Source organism: Microcaecilia unicolor, chromosome 2 (genome assembly GCF_901765095.1).
Source record: "Microcaecilia unicolor chromosome 2, aMicUni1.1, whole genome shotgun sequence".
NCBI lineage: Eukaryota > Metazoa > Chordata > Amphibia > Gymnophiona > Siphonopidae > Microcaecilia > Microcaecilia unicolor.
This window is the reverse complement of record NC_044032.1, coordinates 661,417,021-661,429,030: the sequence shown is the minus strand read 5'-3', so window position 1 is coordinate 661,429,030 and position 12,010 is coordinate 661,417,021. Positions and strand designations below refer to the sequence as shown.

The 12,010-nt window shown below is 42.5% G+C and overlaps 1 protein-coding gene across 1 annotated transcript in view; it reads right to left on the bottom strand.

Annotated features, from left to right (window-relative positions):
* Positions 1 to 11,204: 11,204 nt before the first annotated feature.
* The window catches only part of NDST4 (N-deacetylase and N-sulfotransferase 4), a 250,009-nt gene continuing 249,203 nt past the window's right edge, over positions 11,205 to 12,010 (bottom strand). Inside the window, 1 exon segment of the mRNA XM_030191802.1 lies at positions 11,205 to 11,282. The gene's annotated coding sequence lies outside the window, so the exon portion shown is untranslated.

Genomic DNA, 12,010 nt, shown 5'->3' with positions numbered 1-12,010 from the left:
CTCCTTTTATGGCATCTACCCTGTTTATTTCCCTCAGCAGCGGTTCCAAGGTGAGCACAAACAACAGTGGGGATAAGGGGCACCCCTGTCGTGTGCCACGTTCTATTTTAAATTCCTCACTTAGTGCCCCGTTTGCCAGTATTGCCGCCCTCGGTTGATTGTACAAGGTTTTTATTGCTTTCCCAAACCACTCCCCAAATCCCATATGCTCCAGAGTCTGAAAGAGGAAATCCCAACTCACTTTGTCAAAAGCTTTTTCAGCGTCCAGACTCAGCAGCATCACGGGCTCTCCCTTCTCCTGACATCTGGCCATTGCCACCAGGGCCTTCCGAACATTTAGAACCGAGGACCTATTTCTAACGAATCCCACTTGATCAGGTCCTATCAATCTGGGAAGGACAGCAGCCAGACGCTCCGCCAGAATTTTTGCTATCATTTTAATGTCTACATTCAATAACGATATGGGTCTGTATGACTCTGCTAACTCTTTTGATTTACCTGGTTTTGGTATTATGGTGATCGTGGATGTATTAGCATACAGGGGCAACACGCCACCTTCTATCACCTCTTCAAAGTAGTCAATCAGTGCCCCCCCCCCCCCCCCCCCCCCCCCCCGGCCTTCGGTGGCAACATCTTATAATATTCACCCGAAAACCCGTCTGGCCCAGGCGCCGAGTATGACTTCAGTTTTTTTACTACTGCCTGCAATTCTTTCACCATCAATGGGGCATTTAAGTCTTGTTGTTCCTCAGCCGTCAACCTGGGAAGCCCAGTTTGTGCCAAATACTTCCTGATCCTTTGTGGGCTTTCTAACTGTTCCTTTTTGTATAAAGTGGAGAAGTGTGTAGCCAGAATTTTAGCAATCTGTGTTGGGTTATTAGTTAATTGTCCCTGTCGATCTTTAAGTGCGTCTATCGTTCTTGGGCCGCCCCAGGTCTTTATAGCCCGTGCCAGCATGCGACCCGGCCGATTGCCATATCTTTCTAACTTATACTTCTTATACAGTTGGGAGTGTGTTTCTCTTTCATGCAGTAACGTATTAAGGGACACCTGTGTGGCTTTCAAAGTTTCTAACCTCATTGAGGTTGGATTCCGCGCATAAGCCCTCCTCGCGCTTTTCAGTTGCGCTTCCAGTAATAACACACTAGCTGCCACTTTCTTTTTCCTGAGAGAGACGTATACAATAATAGCTCCTCGTAGGACGGCCTTAGAGGTCGACCAAAATAAGGACGCTTGGTCTGCATGCTGCGCATTATCTGTCGCATATTCATCCCACTTCTCGTTAATATATTTTTGGAATTGTGGATCTGCCACGAGGTAAGCCAGAAATCTCCATCTTTTCCCTCCCGACTCCCCAATGTTAGTTTCCATATCCAGCCACACTGGAGTGTGGTCAGATATTTCTTCTGGTCCTATAGTTACCCTCCGCACTCTATAAAACACTCCACGTGTTATTAACATGTAGTCCAGCCTGGCCTGCATCCCATGTGCCTGAGATCTGTGTGTAAAATCTACTTCTGTTGGGTGTAAGGCCCACCATGTATCAATTAGGTCCTGGGCTCGTACTAAGCATGGCAGTGTCTCCCCTCTATATCCTTGATAATGTGATGAGTTAGGATTTGTGCAGTCCTGTTCCGGATCCATTACTAAATTTAGATCTCCCACTACCAGTAGTGGGCGGCTTCCGTTTTGATTACATAACTTCATTATTGTTTGGTAAAACTCAGGATCATGTTTATTAGGCCCATAAATTACCAGTAAGTTTATTTCCAACCCTTGCAACCACAACTTTAACATCAAGTATCGCCCCGCCTGATCTGTGGCTATCAACGAGGCCCTATAAGACAAGCCTTTTTTAATTAAATTTCTACACCACCTTTCCGACCCTGGGGGGAACTGGCAAACACCTCTCCAACCCAGGTTTTCTTTAGTTTATTGTGCTCTGCCGCCGACAGGTGGGTTTCTTGCAAACAGGCAATATCCGCGCCATGCCTTCGCAGGGCCGATAGTATTTTTGCCCGCTTGATTGGAGAAGAGATCCCTCCCACATTCCATGTAATTATACGCGCGGGCATGGACTAGATTGTGTATAATGCCCTAACGTACGGTGCCCTGTCTGACTCCTGTCTGCTATCCCATGTGCCTTTAGCCTTGGTTGTGTCGTCACCCCACTCTGCCCTCGGTGAAATACTGTCTCATGTAAATCTCTTTTATGACCGAGCCACATCAGTGTATATCTTACCCACTCCCCCTCCCACTCCCCCCCAACCTCCCCCCCTGCCCCCCATTACCCCGTCCTGTAATGCTACCCCGAAACGTTTCCCCAGGCCACTATGCCCACGAAAATGTAAAAACCACGTTTCTTTGCTTTGAGACCCCCTCCCCCATACTTTGTACATCATATTTTCTCCCCGCTTTCTCCATACACCAACCTTACTCACAATCAGTAATGCATTCTTACACAGTTACCCTCACATTTCTTTCTAAGTACTGTCCAACATCTGGTGGTCCACCAGAGCCGCACGTGCTTCCTCCACTTTATCAAAAGTTTGCCATCTGTCTTGAATATACAGCCGCAGCTTTGCGGGATATTGTAGTGCAAACTTTATCTTTTTCTCTATCAATTGTGAGCACAACGGATGAAACTTCTTACGCTGCTCCTGAACCATCATTGTGTAGTCTTGAAAAATCAAAATGTTGCGTCCGCCATATTTAAGTGAGTCTCTCTTAAGTTTAAATCCTTGTAATATTTCAATTTTGTGTTTATAATTGAGAATTTTCGCCACCACAACTCTTGGCCTGTTATTAGATTCCACCTTGCGTCCTACTCGGTGTGCCCGTTCTACTACCAGCGAGCCGGACGAGTCTGTGAGGGCCAACTCTTTTCCCAGCCAATTTTCAAGCCAGGTTTCTAAATTGCGCTCTGGTAATTATTCCGGGAGCCCAACTATGCGGACATTATTTCGTCGCGAGCGGCTCTCCAGGTCCTCCAACTTTGTGCTTTGTTCTTTCAGCTGCTGTTGTAAACTGTGGATATCCAGCCCATAACCACGTGAATCATCTTAAAGCGCCGCCATTCTGGTTTCCAGGTCTCCCATCCTGATCCCCAAGCCATCCAACGCCGTCTGGTAGTGATCTAATTTTTCATGTAGTGCCGACCACTTTGGAGCCCAAGCTTTTTCAATAGCAGAGGTCAGTTGGACCAGTTGCTGCTCTGTGAAGCTGCATGGCGCCGCCGCGGTTCCCGAGCCTTCCGCCATAGCTCCTTCCAGGGTTCCCGCTTTAGATTTTTCTTTCTTTGCGGTGTGCAGCGCCATACCACCTGGCGATTTCTTAATATATTTGTCCATGCGCACTTTGTAGTCTTGGTTGATGATTGTAATAGCCGTTTTGCTGCAAATTAAGTGATTTTGGGGGAGCGGGTCTCGGAGCTAGAGCAAGTCACGTCCTGCTCAGCTCATAGCGTCACGTGGTCTCTTGTTTCAACTTTAATAATTCCATACTGAACCAGCTGTTAGTTTTTTTTCCGTTTGAAAAGTTTTTAGATTTTGGGCATTGTATCATTTAATATATGTTCTGTAGAGATATGGTACGAGTTTAAAAACCTAGAGCCTAGATTTGAGGCCCAATGGTTTACTTGCTGAATGACTTAGGTCATGGAAAATGGCCTGTTGCTTAAAAGAAGTTTCTAATACAGAACAGTTGGCAGTGGAGAAATGAAACTGAACAACTGATAAGAGAAACGAAACCGATCAAAAATAGCATGAAGTAAACAACACCTACGGTAGGTGTGAAAGAACGGGAAGCTCAGAGGGAATAGGTGTTAGGACATCTGCAGAAGAAGAACATTTTGTGGTCAGGGTGTAATCGGATCATCAAATTGATAAGCGAGATCTATGAGAACCCATAGAGTTCAATGCAGTCAAGAGAATATAAAAGCTGACAATTTTTGCTGTAAGAGAAGAACTCCTGAGGCATGTCAGACCCAAGAGGTCCGGCCACATGGACCTCCTCCTGCATTGTAATTGTATATTACTTGGTGAGTATTAAAATAAACCTGTAATCCTTAGAACTAGAAACTGTCTCTCCTTCTCTTTCTTAGTATACTCAGTGATGGAATCAGATGTATATGATAATAGATTTCCCCAGGTTCCATCTGACATTAAACAAATGAAACATACAAGTTAGTCACCCTCTCTATGCCAGAATATGATCAAACTCAGTTAATGAAGAAGACCCAGAATATTATTATCTCCTAAGTTTCAGACTGACAGAAGACAGGCACATGTCTGTTGAAATGAGATGAGAGTCTAGAGGTCTTACTAAGTGCAGCCTTGATCTCCTCCACTTCTCACTAAGATGGCTGGTCCATCAGAGTTGTGCAGTGGAGATGAGACTAACATAAGCCCCATTTTAAAACAGTTCACTAATCATATTCCAATTATCAATAACTGTGAAAGAATCTATACTCTGATTACCGCAGTTTAGATCAACTTTCTCCCAAAATTGTTTCTGATCAATTTTGTCCCTAGTGTAGTAGAAGGAATTTTGTCTCTGTCCTTGCTTTGCTTTTGGTTTCCATTTAATAGTAAATTGTGGTAAATAACAATCTGACCATAAAGCTGGGGTCCAAGATACACTTCTAGAGTCAGGACTTGTGGAAGATTCATATTAAAAACAACCAGATCTAGTTGTTGACCTGATCACATGCTATTTGCGAAGGGGATCATTGGAAATTCAATGTATTTAGAAATGCTTGAAGATCGATTGCCTGAGGGTCATTAAGGAGGTCTAAATGTAAATTGATACCCCTAAAAGTAAATTGTACTTAGAAGTTAAAACAGTTCTTGATCAAAATCTTAGAAGTTATCTTTTGCTAATGACCATTTCCATGGGGAAAGTAGAACAAAATACAATTAAGTACATAAGTACATAAGTAGTGCCATACTGGGAAAGACCAAAGGTCCATCTAGCCCAGCATCCTGTCACCGACAGTGGCCAATCCAGGTCAAGGGCACCTGGCACGCTCCCCAAACGTAAAAACATTCCAGACAAGTTATACCTAAAAATGAGGAATTTTTCCAGTCCATTTAATAGCGGTCTATGGACTTGTCCTTTAGGAATCTATCTAACCCCTTTTTAAACTCCGTCAAGCTAACCGCCCGTACCACGTTCTCCGGCAATGAATTCCAGAGTCTAATTACACGTTGGGTGAAGAAAAATTTTCTCCGATTCGTTTTAAATTTACCACACTGTAGCTTCAACTCATGCCCTCTAGTCCTAGTATTTTTGGATAGCGTGAACAGTCGCTTCACATCCACCCGATCCATTCCACTCATTATTTTATACACTTCTATCATATCTCCCCTCAGCCGTCTCTTCTCCAAGCTGAAAAGCCCTAGCCTTCTCAGCCTCTCTTCATAGGAAAGTCGTCCCATCCCCACTATCATTTTCGTCGCCCTTCGCTGTACCTTTTCCAATTCTACTATATCTTTTTTGAGATACGGAGACCAGTACTGAACACAATACTCCAGGTGCGGTCGCACCATGGAGCGATACAACGGCATTATAACATCCGCACACCTGGACTCCATACCCTTCTTAATAACACCCAACATTCTATTCGCTTTCCTAGCCGCAGCAGCACACTGAGCAGAAGGTTTCAGCGTATCATCGACGACGACACCCAGATCCCTTTCTTGATCCGTAACTCCTAACGCGGAACCTTGCAAGACGTAGCTATAATTCGGGTTCCTCTTACCCACATGCATCACTTTGCACTTGTCAACATTGAACTTCATCTGCCACTTGCACGCCCATTCTCCCAGTCTCGCAAGGTCCTCCTGTAATCGTTCACATTCCTCCTGCGACTTGACGACCCTGAATAATTTTGTGTCATCGGCGAATTTAATTACCTCACTAGTTATTCCCATCTCTAGGTCATTTATAAATACATTAAAAAGCAACGGACCCAGCACAGACCCCTGCGGGACCCCACTAACTACCCTCCTCCACTGAGAATACTGGCCACGCAATCCTACTCTCTGCTTCCTATCTTTCAACCAGTTCTTAATCCATAATAATACCCTACCTCCGATTCCATGACTCTGCAATTTCTTCAGGAGTCTTTCGTGCGGCACTTTGTCAAACGCCTTCTGAAAATCCAGATATACAATATCAACCGGCTCCCCATTGTCCACATGTTTGCTTACCCCCTCAAAAAAATGCATTAGATTGGTGAGGCAAGACTTCCCTTCACTAAATCCGTGCTGACTTTGTCTCATCAGTCCATGTTTTTGTATATGCTCTGCAATTTTATTCTTAATAATAGCCTCCACCATCTTGCCCGGCACCGACGTCAGACTCACCGGTCTATAATTTCCCGGATCTCCTCTGGAACCTTTCTTAAAAATCGGAGTAACATTGGCTACCCTCCAGTCTTCCGGTATTACACTCGATTTTAGGGACAGATTGCATATTTCTAACAGTAGCTCCGCAAGTTCATTTTTTAGTTCTATTAATACTCTGGGATGAATACCATCAGGTCCCGGTGATTTACTACTCTTCAGCTTGCTGAACTGACCCATTACATCCTCCAAGGTTACAGAGAATTTGTTTAGTTTCTCCGACTCCCCCGCTTCAAATATTCTTTCCGGCACCGGTGTCCCCCCCAAATCCTCCTCGGTGAAGACCGAAGCAAAGAATTCATTTAATTTCTCCGCTACGGCTTTGTCCTCCTTGATCGCCCCTTTAACACCATTTTCGTCCAGCGGCCCAACCGACTCTTTGGCCGGTTTCCTGCTTTTAATGTATCTAAAAAAGTTTTTACTATGTATTTTTGCTTCCAACGCTAATTTCTTCTCAAAGTCCTTTTTTGCCCTCCTTATCTCCGCTTTGCATTTGGCTTGGCATTCCTTATGATCTATCCTGTTACTTTCAGTTGGTTCTCTTCTCCACTTTCTGAAGGATTGTTTTTTGGCTCTAATGATTTCCTTTATCTTACTGTTTAGCCACGCCGGCTGACGTTTAGTCTTTTTTCCCTTTTTCCTAATACGTGGAATATATTTGTCCTGAACCTCCAGGATGGTGTTTTTAAACAGCATCCACGCCTGATGCAAGTTTTTTACTCTGCGAGCTGCTCCTTTCAGTCTTTTTTTCACCATTTTTCTCATTTTGTCGTAATCACCTTTTCTATAGTTAAACGCTAGCGTACTTGATTTCCTAGTTTCACTTCCTTCAATGCCAATATCAAAACCGATCATATTATGATCACTGTTATCAAGCGGCCCTCGTATCGTTACCCCCTGCACTAGATCATGAGCACCACTAAGGACTAAGTCTAGTATTTTTCCTTCTCTTGTCGGCTCCTGAACTAGCTGTTCCATGAAGCTGTCCTTGATTTCATCAAGAAATCCTATGTCCCTTGCGTGTACAGATGTTACATTAACCCAGTCTATATGCGGGTAATTGAAATCCCCCATTATTATTGTGTTGCCCAGTTTGTTTGCGTCCCTGATTTCCTTTAACATTTCCGCATCCGTCTGTTCGTCCTGGCCAGGCGGACGGTAGTACACTCCTATCACTATCCTTTTCCCCTTTGCACATGGAATTTCAATCCACAGTGATTCCAAGGAGTGTTTTGCTTCCTGCAGAATTTTCAATCTATTTGATTCAAGGCTCTCGTTAATATACAATAAACTGGATAGAGTAATATCACTTATATGAAAATATCTCCAACTCAGAGTTACTAATTGAGTCTGTCAGACTCACCTTAAAAATATTTATAGCATAATGCAACCCCTCCTTCTCGTTTTCCCTTTCTAGGTAATGATACCATTTTAAAACCAGGTGGACATAAGGCTCTATTGTGGGATCTTCTTCCAACTGCATCCAAGTTTCTGTAAGAAACAAGAAGCTTGGCTGATATTCTCCTAGCTAGTCTTTAATATGGGAGCCTTATTTCCTATTGAACTCACAAGTAGCAACATGGAATAGGAACTGACAAGTTCATTTTAACCTCATTCCACTTAATTGATGCCCCTCTACAGGTCATTGGTGAGGCCCCACTTGGAGTATTGTGTTCAGTTTTGGAGGCCGTATCTTACTAAGGATGTAAAAGTCGTTATGCCCATATCAGCCCTCTCCTGAAGTCACTTCACTGGCTCCCTATCCGTTTCCGTATAAAATTCAAGCTCCTCTTATTGACTTATAAATGCATTCACTCTGCAGCCCCTCACTACCTCTCCACCCTTATCTCTCCCTACACTCCCTCCCAGGAACTCCGTTCCCTAGGCAAATCTCTCCTAATTGCACCCATCTCCTCCATCACCAACTCAAGACTCCGCTCCTTTTGTCTCACCACACCTTATGCCTGGAATGGGCTTCCTGAGCCATTACGTCTAGCTTCATTCCTGGTCGCCTTCAAATCCGGGGCTAAAGGCCTACCTGTTTGATGCTGCTTTTGACTCCTAACTTGTCACTTGCTCGTAACCTTTATCTTGTCTTCCTCTCTTCAATAGTCCCTTTCCTTATGTGTCCTGTCTGTCCTACCCTTATCATTATTGGTCCTGTTTGTCTGTCCTGATTTAGATTATAAGCTCTTTTGAGCAGGGACTGTCTTTTTTCTTCATGTTCAATTGTGAAGCGCTGCGTACGACTGGTAGTGCTATAGAAATGATTTATAGTAGTAGTAGTAAAAAGACTTGAAGTGGTTCAAAGAAAAGTAACAAAAATGTAATGGGGTTTGCATAGCTAGATGTACAAGGAGAGACTTGCTGACCTGAACAAGTAAACCCTGGAAGAAAGGAGAAACAGGGGTGATATGATACTGATGTTCAAATATTTGAAAAGTATTAATCCGCAAACAAACCTTTTCCAGAGACGGGAAGGTGCTAGGACTAGAGGACATGAATTGAGGTTGAAAGGGGGCAGATTAAGGAATGATGTCAGGAAGAATGTTCTACCACCTTCCCATCTCCGGAGAAGGTTTGTTTCCAGATTAATACCTTTCAAATATTTGAACGTCTGTATCATGTCACCCGTTTCTCCTTTCCTCCAAGGTATACATGTTCAGGTCGGCAAGTCTCTCCTCGTACGGTTTGGAACGCAAATCCCAAACCATTTTTGTAGCTTTTCTTTGCACCGCTTCCAGTCTTTTTACATCTTTAGCAAGATACGGCCTCCAAAACTGAACACAATAGTCCAAGTGGGGCCTTACCAACGACTTGTAGAGGGGCATCAACACCTCCTTTCTTCTGCTGGTTATGTCCCTCTCTATGCAGCCTAGCATCCTTCTGGCCATGGCCGTTGCCTTGTCACATTGTTTTTCACCTTCCTATCCTCTGACACCAACAGCCCAAGGTGTCTCTCCTGAGTTGAGTTTACTAATTTCTCCCCTCCTATCTGGTATCTCTCTTTTGAATTTCTGCACCCCAAGTGCATCACTCTACACTTCTTGGCATTAAAGTTTAACTAAACAACTCCAGAAACCTCAAAAATGATTATTAAATACAAAAATAGCAAAAACAATAAATTCAAACAAATCTGTAGAAATAAATAATATACAATAAAGAAATATAAAAAATATATGTGTGATGGGTGCATTACACAGACCAGAGTCTTGAGTAGTTATAATAACACGTTTCCCACTTTATAGCACCTTACTCCAGCCTTACCAACCAGTTGCAACAAGTTTTTAAGTTCATATATACCAGAAGCAAAAAGGTACAAAACTGGTAGAGGGAGGTACTTATCTTAAGGTGCTATGGTGTATAATTCTCAAGAGGTATCACATTCCTCAGTCTGATATGCTCAATGCTTTTTTTTTCTGCTGGGCTTCCATGTGAGTCTAGTCACTAAACATTAGAAAGTCCACAAATCCAAAATGCAGAAAGGTTTGGTTCCAAAGAACATATATTCAGTCCTCATCAGTAGTTTATTCTAGTCTCAATAATAGGATAGTTGTTTAGTTTCTCTACTATAGAAACTGATCAATTAATTAACCCAGCATTTGGCTATAGAGATTAAAATTTAACTGCCAGACCCTCGACCATTCTTCTAATGTTTGGAGATCCCTTCTCATTGTTTCTACTCCCTTCAGAGTATCCTACTGGCTATTTTCGTGTCATCTACAAAAAGGCAAACCTTTCTTTCCAACCCTTCAGCAATATCTCCCACAAAATTGTAACACCAATTGTGAAAAATTCTAGGGAACTGGTAGGGTTAATAGGCCGATTGCATCAATACCACTTTTTGTAAAATCAATCAAACGCACTAGTCAGAAACTAAGAAATGAACTTATACATCAACTCTACACAGCCGCCTGTAAAATCAATGGAAGGGGATGTTGCTGCTCAACTGTCAGGTTATTTGAAACAGCAGGATATCCTGCATTCTTCACAATCAGGGTTTCCATCTAACCTCTGAGGCATGATTTGATTTAGTGATCTTTATATGGTTTAAAGTATTGCTCCTTCAGTTTGATTTATCAAGCACTTTTTATTTAGTTGATTTTGATACTCTTCTACAGATTTTGAATCCCACTGGGATCTCTGGTATAGTGAGGTCCTGGTTTTATGTTTTTTTTTATTTTGTAGGTGATATAAAGTTAGAATGTCTGTCGACTTGACATACAGTGGGAACAATGTGTCTTGAGTCCCACAGAGATTTCCCTTGTCCCCTTTGTTGTTTAATTTATACATACATTCTTTTGGTTTCATACTGGTGAAATTAATGTTAATTTTTTTATTTGGATTTGGATAAATGTTTTAAAGATTGAATGGTGTTTATGTTCCAGACACACATGTTTAAACAGTTACTCAGATTTGCTGAGCTTTTTACAGATGTAGTAAGTTCATTATTTACATAAGTAAATATCTTCCAAGCCCTTCTAAAATGATTTTAATAGGGAAACTAAATTAATTCACTTAAAATCATACCTTCAGGGATATTTAATCAGTAAGGTTCATGGTCGTTGGATACAGTAATTACTTCTTTTTCAAAAGCAAAAGAAAAATACACACGACCGCTAATTCACACTGGATTTTACTGTCACAGGTAAGACAGTACATCCAGAGTTTGAGTGCATTAACACAGCTGGTTGTTCCATGATCTCAGGACTCAGAAAGCACTTTCAATCAGTTAAACTGGGCTTAGCACAGTCTCTGTAATGTGAGTCTCTCTCTGCTCCTTCCTCAGGCCTCCTGCTCTTTCTTCTTTCCCAAAGAAGTTAGCTCCGACTGATCTGTGGACGTATGTCCTACTGATGGCATCACTTTGAGACACTGCAAATGTGAAGAAAGGAGGGGGGAAAGGTGAAATCACATGATGCCTTTGAGAGAAAATAAAAACAACCTAAAATGCCTATTTCTATTCCTGTGAAAATGAATTATCATGCATCAAAACTTAGAAAATAGCAACTAACACCATAAAAAAGTAATGTTCGTATATGCAAATACATTTTCTGTCGATAAATAAATGCACAGTGCATTCAAAATGAATAATCTGTTTTAAATGCAAATGTATGCAAAACAGTCATTACAATGAATACGTTTTTTATGCCATAACTCGCTATAAGGATGTAGGAGGGGCCAGCAATTTTAGCAGACTGGTCCCCCAGACATCTCAGGAGAGCAATGGGGCACCCTAGGGGGCATGTGGACTTCATATAAATTCTTCCAGGTACACATCTCACTGTTGCTGCCTTAACTTGTCTACTGATCCCTCAAAAACCCACTATGAATAGCCCTTGTGGTTGAAGAGGGCATCTATATGTGGGTACAGTGGGTTTCTGGTCAGGTTTGGAGAGCCCACAGTTTCCACCACAAGTGTAACAGGTAGGGGTAGATATGGGCCTGGGTCCACCTATCTACAGTACACTGCATTCACCACTACACTACTCCCGGGACCTGTACGAATGGAGCTGGCTATAACATCTGAGGCTGCTGAGTACTATTTTTATTCACATTTTTTGAGGGTGGGAGGGGGTCAGCGACCAGTAGGGGAGTAATGG